Source organism: Macaca thibetana, chromosome 11 (genome assembly GCF_024542745.1).
Source record: "Macaca thibetana thibetana isolate TM-01 chromosome 11, ASM2454274v1, whole genome shotgun sequence".
Taxonomy (NCBI): Eukaryota; Metazoa; Chordata; class Mammalia; order Primates; family Cercopithecidae; genus Macaca; species Macaca thibetana.
Window position 1 is genome coordinate 102,371,558 of NC_065588.1, and position 13,173 is coordinate 102,384,730.

General features: G+C 37.8%; 1 pseudogene; it reads left to right on the forward strand.

Moving 5' to 3' along the window:
• Positions 1-5,761: 5,761 nt before the first annotated feature.
• On the forward strand, positions 5,762-12,279 carry LOC126930145 (thyroid receptor-interacting protein 11-like; annotated as a pseudogene).
• Positions 12,280-13,173: the final 894 nt, after the last annotated feature.

A 13,173-nucleotide genomic window follows, 5' to 3' on the forward strand; every position in this document is an offset into this window, starting at 1 on the left:
GATGAAGCTACCAGAGGAAGGAGCAGACAACAATCTTTGCTGTTCTGAAGCCTCTGCGGGTGGTACCCAGGTAAACAGGGTCTGGAGTGGACCTCCAGCAAATTCCACCAGACCTGCAGAAGAGGGGCCTGACTGTTAGAAGAAAAACTAACAAACAGAAAGCAATAACACCAACATCAACAAAAAGTACCTCCACACAAAAACCCCATCCAAAGGTCATCATCAAAGATCAAAGGTATATAAATCCACGAAGATGGGGGAAAACCAGCCCCAAAATGCTGAAAATTTCAAAAAGCAGAAAGCCTGTTCCCCTCCAAATGATCACAACTCCTCTCCAGCAAGGGCACAAAACTGGAAGAAGAATGAGTTTGACGAATTGACAGAAGTAGGCTTCAGAAGGTGGGTAAAAACAAACTCCTCTGAGCTAAAGGAGCAGTTCTAACCCAATGGAAGGAAACTAAGAACCTTGATAAAAGGTTACAGGAGCTGCTAACTAGAATAACCAGTTTAGAGAAGAACATAAATGACCTGAAAGAGCCGAAAAACACAGCACAAGAACTTTGTGAAACATACACAAGTATCAATAGCCAAATCGATCAAGTGGAAGAAAGGATATTAGAGATTGAAGATCAACTTAATGAAATAAGGTGTAAAAACAAGATTAGAGAAAAAAGAATGAAAAGAAACTAACAAAGCCTCCAAGAAATATGGGACTGCGTGAAAAGACCAAACCTATGATTGATTGGTGTACTTGAAAGTGACAGGGAAAATGGAACCAAGTTGGAAAACACTCTTCAGGATATTATCCAGGAGAACCTTTCCAACCTAGCAAGACAGGCCAACATCTAAATTCAGGAAATACAGAGAACACAACTAAGATACTCCTCGAGAAGAGCAACCCCAAGACACATAATTGTCAGATTCTCCAAGGTTGAAATGAAGGAAAAAAATGTTAACGGCAGCCAGAGAGAAAGGTCAGGTTACCTACAAAGGGAAGCCCATCAGACTAACAGTGGATCTCGCTGCAGAAACCCTACAAGCCAGAAGAGAGTGTGGCCAATATTCAACATTCTTAAATAAAAGAATTTTCAACACAGAATTTCATATCCAGTCAAACTAAGGTTCATAAGACAAGGAGAAATAAAATCCTCTACAGAAATGCAAATTTTGAGGGATTTTGTCACCACCAGGCCTGCCTTACAAGAGCTCATGAAGGAAGCACTAAATATGGAAAGGAAAAATCAGTACCAGCAACTGCAAAAACACACCAAAATATAAAGACCAATGACATTATGAAGAAATTACATCAACTAATGTGCAAAATAACCAGCTAGCATCATGATGACAGGATCAAATTCACACATAATAATATTAACTTTAAATGTAAATAGGCTAAATGCCCCAATTAAAAGACACAGGCTGGCAAGCTGGATCAAGAGTCAAGCCCCATTGGTGTACTGTATTAAGGAGACCCAACTCACATGCAAAGACATACATAGGCTCAAAATAAAGGGATGGAGGAATATTTACCAAGCAAATAGGAACCAAAAAAAAAAAAAAAGCAGGGATTGCAATCCTATTCTCTGATAAAACAGACTTTAAACCAACAAAGATCAAAAGAGACAAAGAAGTGCATTACATAACAGTAAAGGCATAAATGCAACAAGAACTAACTATCCTAAATATGCTCCCAATGCAGGAGCACATAGATTCATAAAACAAGTTCTTAGAGACCTACAAAGAGACTTAGACTCCCATGCAACAATAGTGGGAGACTTCAACACCCCACTGTCAATGTTAGACAGATCAATGAGACAGAAAATAAACAAGGACATTCAAGATTGAACTCAGCTCTGGACCAAGCAGACCTAACAGACATCTACAGAACTCTCCACCCCAAATCAACAGAATATACATTCTTCTCAGCACCACATAGCACTTATTCTAAAATTGACCACATAATTGGAAATAAAATACTCCTCAGCAAATGTAAAAGAACAGGTATCATAACAAACAGTCTCTCAGACCACAGTGCAATCAAATTAGAACTCTAGATTAAGAAAGTCACTCAAAACTGTGCAACTACATGAAAAATGAGCAACCTGCTCCTGAATGACTACTGGGTAAATAATGCAATTAAGGCAGAAATAAAGAAGTTCTTTGAAACCAATGAGAACAAAGAGACAACATACCAGAATCTCTAGGACACAGCTAAAGCAGTGTTAAGAGAGAAATTTATGCACTAAATGCTCACATCAGAAAGTAGGAAAGATCTAAAACCGGCACCCTAACATCACAATTAAAAGAACAGGAGAAGCAAGAGCAAACAAATTCAAAAGCTAGCAGAAGACAAGAAAGAACTAATATCAGAGCAAAACTGAAGGAGATAGAGACATGAAAACCCCCTCAAAAAATCAATGAATCCAGGAGCTGTTTGTTTGAAAAGATTAACAAAATAGATCACTAGCCAGACTAATAAACAAGCAAAGAGAGAAGAATCAAATAGAGGCAATAGAAAATGATAAAGGGTATATCACCACTGATCCCACAGAAATACGAACTACCATCAGAGAATACTATAAACACCTCTACACAAATAAACTAGAAAATCTAGAAGAAATGGATAAATTCCTGGACACATATGCCCTCCCAAGACTAAATCAGGAAGAAGTCAAATCCCTGAATAGACTGATCATAAGTTCTGAAATTGAGGCAGTAATTAATATCCTACAAACCAAAAAAAGCCCAGGACCAGACAGATTCACAGCTGAATTCTACCAGAGTTACAAAGAGGAGCTGGTACCATTCCTTTTGAAACTATTCTAAGCAACAGAAAAACAGGAACTCCTCCCTAACTCATTTTATGAGGCCGGCATCATCCTGATACCAAAATCTGGCAGAGACACAACAAAAAAAAGAAAATTTCAGGCCAATATCCCTGATGAACACCAATGCGAAAATCCTCAATAAAATACTGGTAAACCGAATCCAGTAGCACATCAAAAAGCTTATCCACCATGATCAAGTTGGCTTCATCCCTGGGATGCAAGCCTGGTTCAACATATGCAAATCAACAAATGTAATCCATCACATAAACGGAACCAATGACAAAAACCACAGGATTATCTCAATAGATCCAGAAAACGCCTTCAATAAAATTCAACACCCCTTCATGCTAAAAACTCTCAATAAACTAGGTGTTGATGGAACATATCTCAAATAATAAGAGATATTTATAGCAAAATCATAGCCAATATCACACTGAATTAGCAAAAGCTGGAAGTATTCTTTTTGAAAACCGGCACAAGACAAGGATGTCCTCTCTCACCACTCCTATTCAACATAGTATTGGAAGTTCTGGCCAGGGCAATCAGGCAAGAGAAAGAAATAAACCATATTCAAATAGGAAGAAAAGAAGTGAAATTGTCTCTGTTTGCAGATGACATGATTGTATATTTAGAAAACCCCATCATCTCAGCCCCAAAACTCCTTAAGCTGAGAAGCAACTTCAGCCGTCTCAGGATACAAAATCAATGTGGAAAAATCAAAAACATTCCTATACACCAATAATAAGACAAACAGAGAGCCAAATCATGAGTGAACTCCCATTCACAATTGCTACAAAGAGAATAAAATACCTAGGAATATAACTTACAAGGGACATGAATGACCTCTTCAAGAACTATGAACCACTGCTCAAGGAAATAAGAGAGGACACAAACAAATGGAAAAAAAAAATGTTATGCTCATGGACAGGAGGAATTAATATCATGAAAATGGTCATACTAACCAAAGTAATTTATAGATTCAATGCTATTCCCATCAAGCTACCGTTTACTTTCTTCACAGAATTAGAAAAAAACTACTTTAAATTTCATACAAAACCAAAAAAGAGCCCATATAGCCAAGACAATTCTAGGCAAAAAGAACAAAGCTCAAGGCATCACGCTACCTGACTTCAAACTATACTACAAAGCTACAGTAACCAAAACAGCATGGGACTGGTATCAAAACAGATATATAGACCAATGAAACAGAATAGAGGCCTCAGAAATAACACCACAGATCTACAACAATCTGATCTTTGACAAACCTGACAAAAACAAGCAATGGGGAAAGGATTCCCTATTTAATAAATGGTATTGGGAAAACTGGCTAGCCATATGCAGAAAACAGAAACTGAACCCCTTCCTTACACCTTATACAAAAAATAACTCAAGATGGATTAAAGACTTAAACATAAAACCTAAAACCATAAAAACTCTAGAAGAAAAGCTAGGCAATATCATTCAGGACATAGGCATGGGCAAACACTTCATGACTGAAACACCAAAAGCAATTGCAACAAAAGCCAAAATTGACAGATGGGATCTAATCAAACTAAAGAGCTTCTACACAGCAAGAGAAACTATCAACAGAGTGAATAGGCAACCTATAGAATGGGAGAACATTTTTGCAATCTATCCATCTGACAAAGTTCTAATATCCAGAATCTATAAGAAACATAAACAAATTTACAAGAAAACAACAACGCCATCAAAAGGTGGAGGAAGGATATGAACAAACACTTCTCAAAAAAAGACATTTATGTGGCCAACAAAAATATAAAAAAATGCTCATCATTGCTGGTCATTAGAGAAATGTAAATCAAACCCAAAATGAGATACCATCTCAGTCAGTGAGAATGGTGATCATTAAAAAGTCAGGAAACAACAGATGCTGGAGAGGGTACGGAGAAATAGGAATTCTTTTACACTGTTGGTGGGAGTGTAAATTAGTTCAATCATTGTGGAGGACAGTGTGGTGATTCCTCAAGGATCTAGAACCAGAAATACCATTTGAACCAGCAATCCCATTACTGGGCATATACCCAAAGGATTATAAATCATTTCACTATAAAGACACATGTACACATACTGCAGCACTGTTCACAATAGCAAAGACTTGGAACCAACCCAAATGCCCATCAATGATAGACTGGATAAAGAAAATGTGACACATATACACCATGGAATACCATGCAGCCATAAAAAAAGGATGAGTTTATGTCCTTTCAGGGACATGAATGAAGCTGGAAACCATCATTCTCAGCAAATTAACACAGGAACAGAAAACCAAACAGCGCATTTCCTGACTCATAAGTGGAAGTTGAACAATGAGAACACATGGACACAGGGAGGGGATCATCACACACCAGGGCCTGTTGGGGAGTTAGGGGAAGGGGAGGGAGAGCATTAGGACAAATACCTAATGTATGCTGGGCTGAAAACATAGATGACAAGCTGATGGGTGCAGCAAACCACCATGGCACATGCAAACCTATGTAACAAGCCTGCATGTTCTGCACGTGTATCCCAGAACTTAAAGTAAAATTTAAAAAAAAGGAAGAATTGTTGGCGAGTGTCATGGCGGCCGGTGTCGAGTTGGCAGGCATTGCTCACGGAACTGGGGAAACGCACTAGAGCAGAGGAAGAAGTGACCCAATCTGGACAGCGGGAATTCGTGGGAATGAGCAGAAACCCTGCATGGGTGACTGTGTCACTAGAGGTAGGCACCTGGTCAAGTCTCAGGCCAGGCCTCTGCGGTTCTAAGCAGAACTCAGAGCCAGCGTTGCCTAGGAACCCCGCCTTGTGTTATCGAATCCTGAGTGTTTTGGACTAGTCTCACGAAGGCAGGCGTTCAAGGATATTTGGTCAGATCGTCCGACAGCACTAAACCTTTCTTTTCCGAGCGGGCCAGGTCGTTCACCAAAGTCACCGCGATGTCGTCCTGGCTTGGGAGCCTCGGCTCGGCTGGGGCCAGTCTCTGGGTCAAGTCGAGGACAGCCTGGCTTCCCTCACTGGCCAGATTTCAAACTTTACAAAGGTTATGCTGATGGAGGACTGGGAGGAAGTGGAAGTAGAATTACCTGATTCTAGGACAAAGGAAATTGAAGCCATTCATTCAATCTTGAGATCAAGAGAATGAAAGGCGTAAGAAACTTTTTACTGATCTGGAAGTGAAATATGAAGCATCAGAGCTTCAAATTAAACCAGAATTCTACAAGTTGCAGAAATCAACTTCAACAAAAAGAGGTAGAAATCAGCCATCTTAAAGCCAGACAGATTGTGCTCCGGGATCAGTTGCTGAAACTGCCGTCATCTACTCAGTCAGTACCTTCCGGAGTTGGCGATGTACCAGCAACCACTGCAGCTTCATTCTTTTATGTGATTAGTTATCATTCTTCAGCTTTCCATGACGATGACGTGGACTTTGTTGATATAATTTTGTTCCAACGAGAAATAAACCGACTCTCATATGAAGTTTCAAGGCTTTAGTCTGAAGTTGGCTATTGGAGGCATATTGCTTAGACTTTGAAAGCACAAAGAACACATAGCTCTGCCCAAAGTGAAACATGCAAACTATGAAATATCATTAAGGAACTGAAACAGAACCGAAGTCAGGAAATTGATGACCATCAACATGAAATATCAGTACTGCACAAAGCACACCAACAGAAATAAGTCGACGACATCGAGAAGAATTAAGTGACTATGAAGAACGAATTGAAGAACTCAAAAATCTGTTACAACAAGGTGGCTCTGGAGTTACAGAAATTGATCACTCTAAAATCTATGAGATGCAAAAACTATCCAACCTCTACAAACAGAAAAAGTGAAGTCCACCAAAAAAAATTGAGGAGCTTGAGGATAAAATAAAAGATATAAATAAAAAATTATCTTCTGCAGAAAATGGTAGAGTTATTTTGAGGAGAGAATAAGAACAGCTAAATGTGGAAAAGAGATAAATAATGGAAGAATGTGAAAACTTGAAATTGGAGTGTAGTACATTGCAGTCTTATGCTATGAAGCAAAGTGATACTGTGATAGAAAAGTAAAGAATTCTTGCACAGTGTGCCTCAGTGGAAGAAGTGTTCAGAGTACAACAAGCACTGTCTGATGCCAAAAATGAAATAATGAGATTGAGTAGTTTAAACCAGGATAACAGTCTTGCTGAAGACAATCTGAAACTTAAAATGTATATCAAAGTTTTAGAAAAAGAGAAGTCATTACTGAGTCAAGAAAAGGAAGAACTTCAGATATCACTTTTAAAATCCAACAATGAATATGAAGTAATTAAAAGTACAGCTACAAGAGGCATAAGTTTGCATTCAGAATTAAATGACTTAAGACTTAATTTGGAGGCAAAGGAACAAGAACTCAATTAGAGTATTAGTGAAAAGGAAATACTGATAGCTGAGATAGAAGAATTGGACAGAGAAAATCAAGAAACTACAAAGCACATGATTTTGATAAAAAATCAGCTATCAAAACAACAAAATGAAGGAGATAGCACCATCAGTAAACTGAAACAAGATCTAAATGATGAAAAAAAGAGAGTTCATCAACTTGAAGATGATAAAATGGACATTCCTAAAGAGTTGGATGTACAGAAAGAAAAGTTAATTCAAAGTGAAGTGGCCCTAAATGATTTACATTTAACCAACCAGAAACTTGAGGACAAAGTAGAAGTTTTAGTAGATAAGCTAAATAAATCACACACAAAAAAAAATTGTAAGCATCCAGGAGAATTTGGAACTTAAGGAGCATATTAGATAAAATGAGGAGGAGCTTCCTAGAGTCAGGAATGAGTTAACTCAGTCTCTAAATCAAGACTCTAGTAGTAATTTTAAGGACAACTTACTTAAAGAAAGAGAAGCCAAAGTCAGAAACTTAAAGCAAAGTCTTTCAGAATTAGAACAGCTCAATGAAAATTTAAAGACAGTTGTTTTTGATGTCAAAATGGAAAATGAAAAGTTAGTTTCAGCATGTGAAGATGTGAGGCATCACTTGGGAAGAATCTATTGCTACTAACAATCAGCTTTCTCTGGGAAAAAAATCACCAATGTGGAGACTCCAAAAATGGAAAAAGGAGGGAAAGAAGCAGAATTGTGTCGGGCTGTAAAGAGCCTGTTGGAAGAAGTAAACACATGAGAGAAAACCACTGAAGAACTGTCAAATGCACGTAATTTGAATACCTCTGCCTTACAGCTGGAACATGAGCATTTAACTAAACTCAATCAAAAGAAAGACATTGAAATAGCAGAACCCAAACAGAATATTGGACAAATGGATACTGATCATAAAGAAACTAAGGATATTTTGTCATCTAGTTTAGAAGAGCAGAAGCAATTAACACAACTTTTAAATGAGAAATTTTTATTGAAAAACTTAAAGAAGTTCAAAGCTGCAGGAGAAATTGGATAAATATTCTCAGGCCTTAAGAAAAAATGAAATTTTAAGGCAGACCATATGGGAAAAGGACAGAAGTCTTGGATCCATGAAAGAAGAAAATAATCGTCTGCAAGAAGAACTGGAACGACTCAGGGAACAGCAGAGTTGAACCACACCTGTGACTGATCCTAAAACCCTTGATAGTATTACTGAACTAGAATCTGAGGTATCTCAACTGATCATAATCAAGGATCATCTTGAAGAGGCAATTAAACATCATCAAAAGATAATTGAAGATCAAAACCAGAGTAAGATGCAACTACTTCAGTCTTTACAAGAGCAGAAGAAGGAAATGAATGAGTTTAGATACCAGCATGAGCAAATGAACACCACACACACCCAGCTCTTTTTAGAGACAGATGAGGAAATTAAGAGTTTGCAAAAAACAATCAAATCAAAATCCAGTTCCGTGAAGAAAGACAAGACATTCAAACAGATAACTCTGATATTTTTCAAGAAACAAAAGTTCAGAGCCTTAAAATAGAAAATGGAAGTGAAAAGCATGATTTATCTCTAAACTAGATGACAAAATGTCCTTAGTTTCTTTATGATCAGTATTCATTTGTCCAGAAAACTTTAGATAAGCATATATCTTTAAGTTAAAGATAACTTAAATTATATACATCATCCAGCATTTCTTATCGGAACTCATTTTGTTTTTTAAGTCCTTCAATTTGTTCTTCTTTTGGATCTAACTGTTCTGTAAGTCTTGATGCGAATTCAATGCAACATTTGCTTCATCCAAACCTTCCTGTGATGATATCACTTTTCCTTCCAGATTTTCTGCCAAATTAAAACTTAAAGATAAGAATATATCTTTAAGTTTTTCAATAAAAATTTCTCATTTAAAAGTTGTGTCAATTGCTTCTGCTCTTCTAAACTAGATGACAAAATGTCCTTAGTTTCTTTATGATCAGTATCCATTTGTCCAGAAAGCTTTAGATAAGATCAGTGAAAGGAATAAAAGAAAGAGAACTAGAGATTAAACTTCTAAATGAAAAGAATATATCTTCAACTAAACAGATTGATCAGTTGTCCAAAGATGAAGTTGGTAAACTAACTGAGATTATTCAGCAGAAAGATTTGGAGATACAAGCTCTTCATGCTAGAATTTCTTCAACTTCCTATACTCAAGATGTTATTTATCTTCAACAGCAACTGCAGGCCTATACTATGGAAAGAGAATAGGTATTAGCTGTTTTGAATGAGAAGACTAGGGAAAATAGCCATCTGAAAACAGAATATCACAAAATGATGGATATAGTTGCTGCCAAAGAAGCAGCTCTCATCAAACTGCAAGATGAAAATAAAAAATTGTCCACTAGATTTGAAAGTAGTGACCAAGATACGTTTAGAGAAACTGCTCAGAATTTATCATGTATCATTCGAGAAAAAGACATCGAAATATATACACTAAGTCAGAAATGTCAGACTTTACTGGCAGTTTTACAGACATCCAGCACTGGTAATGAGGCTGGAGGTGTTAATTGTAATCAGTTTGAGGGGCTTCTACAAGAACGTGACAAGTTAAAACAGCAAGTTAAAAAAAAAAGGAAGAGTAGAAACAGCAAGTGGTGACCACAGTACAAAATATGCAATACGAGTCAGCCCAGTTTCAGGAAGAGCTTCACCAACTGCAGGCACAGGTTTTGGTTGACAGCAATAATAATTCTAAATTACAAATGAACTATACCGGCCCGATTCAAAGTTATGAGCAGAATGAAACCAAATTCAAAAATCTGGGGCAGGAATTCACACAAGTTCAGCACGGCACTGGGCAGCTTTCCAATACCAAGGATCTTCTTTTAGGAAAACTTGATATTATTTCACCTTAGCTGTCTTCTGCGTCATTGCTTACTCCCCAGTCAGCAGAGTCTCTTAGAGCAAGTAAGTCTGATGTGTTGAGTGAATCTTCTGAATTGCTTCAGCAAGAGGTAGAAGAGCAAAGAAAATCACTACAGGAAAAAGATGCAATGATTGGAACTCTCCAGGAAAATAATCACAGATTGTCTGATTCGATTGCTGCCACCTCAGAGCTAGAAAGAAAAGAACACGAACAAACCAATTCAGAAATTAAGCAGCTAAAGGAGAAACAAGATGTTTTGCAAAAGTTGCTTAAGGAAAAAGACCTCAAAGCCAAAAGTGATCAATTACTTTCTTCCAATGAACATTTCACTAACAAAGTAAATGAAAATGAACTTTTGAGGCAGGCAGTAACAAACCTGAAGGAGAGAATATTAATTCTAGAGATGGACATTGGCAAACTAAAAGGAGAAAATGAAAAAATAGTAGAAACTTCCAGGGGAAAGGAAACAGAATATCAAGCGTTACAAGAGACTAACATGAAGTTTTCTAGATACTGCGAGAAAAAGAGTTTGAGAGCCACTCAGTGAAGGAGAAGACTCTTGCTTTTGAACAGTTACTGAAAGAAAAAGAACAGAGCAAGACTGGGAGTTAAATCAGCTTTTAAATGCAGTTAAATCAGTGCAGGAGAAGACAGTTGAGTTTCAACAGGAGAGACCAAGTCATGTTGGCCCTGAAACAAAAACAAAGGGAAAACACTGCCCTACAGAGAAAGGTTCAACGTTTACGTGACCAAGAATTTCAGTCAAACCAGGAGCTAGAGACATTGCGTAATCATCTTTTAAAATCAGAAGATTCTCATACCCATGAAGCTTTGGCCACAGAAGATAGGCTAAACTAAGAAAGAAAGTCACAGTATTGGAGGAAAAGCCGGTTTCGTCCTCTAATGCAATGGAAAATGCAAGTCATCAAGCCAATGTGTAGGTACAGTCATTGCAAGAACAATTGAATATAGTCTCCAAGCAAAGGGATGAAACTGCGCTGCTGCTTTCTGCCTCTCAGGAACAAGTAAAGCAGTATGCTCTGTCACTGGCCAACCTGCAGATGGTACTACAGCATTTCCAGCAAGAGGAAAAAGCTATGTATTCTGTTGAACTCGGAAAGCAAAAACAGCTTATAGCTGAATGGAAGAAAAAGGCAGAAAATCCGGAAGGAAAAGTGATATCATCACAGGAAGGTTTGGATGAAGCAAATGCTGCATTGAATTCAGCATCAAGACTTACAGAACAGTCAGATCCAAAAGAAGAACAAATTGAAGGACTTAAAAAACAAAATGAGTTCCGATAAGAAATGCTGGATGATGTACAAAAGAAATTGATGAACTTAGCAAACAGCTTAGAAGGAAAAGTGGACAAAGTCCTAATGAGAAACCTCTTCATCAGTCATTTCCACACACCAAAAAAATCAGCGTCTTGACATGTTCCGGTTGATGGGAAGCATCCTGGGTGTCAGAAGGGAGGAGATGGAGCAGTTGTTTCATGACGATCAGGGTAGTGTTACCAGGTGGATGACTTGGGTGGCTTGAAGGAGGATCAAAAAGTGTTCCCAACACACCTTTGAGACCAAATCAGCAATCTGTGCTTAATAGTTCTTTTTCAGAACTTTTTCTTAAATTTCCAGAAACAGAATCTCATTCATCTGTTCCACCACCAAAGCTTTCTGTTCATGATATGAAACCTCTAGATTCACCAGGAAGGAGAAAACTAGATACAAATGCACCAGAAAGTTTTAAAGATACAGCAGAATCCAGGTCGGGTAAAAGACGAGATGTAAATCCGTTTTTGGCTCCTCACTCAGCGGGTGTACCTCTTACTAACCCAGCTGGACTTGGACCTGGTGGGCCCCAGCATCTTCTTTTGAAACCCATCTCAGATATTTGGCCCACATTCACACCTTTGCTAGTGTTACCTGACAACAACGCTGGAGCTGTGTTGAAAGACCTTGTGAAACAACAGAAGATTCTCAAGCCAGAGACAGTCTAGCACTTTAAAGAAACCATGAACACTATAGATATGTACTTTATCACCAAGTGGCCTTTTAAAAAACGTCACGTATTTATTTGTAGTTAATGCTTCCTCTGAATTTAATAAAAATATTCCTAATGCTTTTAGAGATTGCAGGTGTCAAGAGGAAGTGTTTGCTATATCATCTGATTTATTCCTTCTGATTTGACCTAATTTAAGCTAGGAACATTTGATTTATCTTTCATCTTAATTTACAAGAATACAGACAGACAAAAATACTAGTAGCTATATGTTAGCTTTCTATTTCCTTCTGTGATTTCCAAGCCCATTTAAGCTGGAGATTGTGGTTTGTCAAGAGAGTTTTTTTTTTTTTTAAATGAAGAATAAAAAAATACTAGTAGTGGCTTCTCCGCATAGTGTGGAAAGTTGATTTGAAGCATATAGTGATCATCTTTAGAGGACTTTGTGGTAATAGGCCAACAAGATGGTCCCTGGAAGGTCATCGGTGCCCTGAGATGAAGTATGTATTTGGTCCTGTGTAATGTCATCATGTGTGTAAATTCTTTTGTTGTTGTTGTTTTAAATAGAGATGGGGTCTCACTATGTTGCCAGGCTGGTGTTGAATTACCAGGCTCAAGTGATCCTCCAATCTCGGCCTCCCAAAGTGCTGGGATTACAGGCATGAGTCACCGTGCCCAGCCCTGGCTGTAGATTCATGTGACTACCACCACAGTCAAGATACAGAACACTTCCATCACAAGCATCCCGTGTCACCCTCTCATAATCGTAGCCACCTCCTGATCCCTTTCCTGAATCCCTGACAATCACTAACTGTTCTCCATCTCAGTCGTTTTGTTATTTCAAGAATGTTATATAAATGAAATCAGTATGTAACCTCTTGAGACCGGCGTTTTTTTCACTCAGCGTAACTCCCTTGAGATCCATCCAAGTTTTTGGATGTATCACTAGTTTTTTCCTTTTTATTGTTGGATATGTAGTGCAGATATATCACTTAGTTTTAACAGCTACGATATCTATTTAAAGACATCATCTTAAAACATGTTTCTTTACAC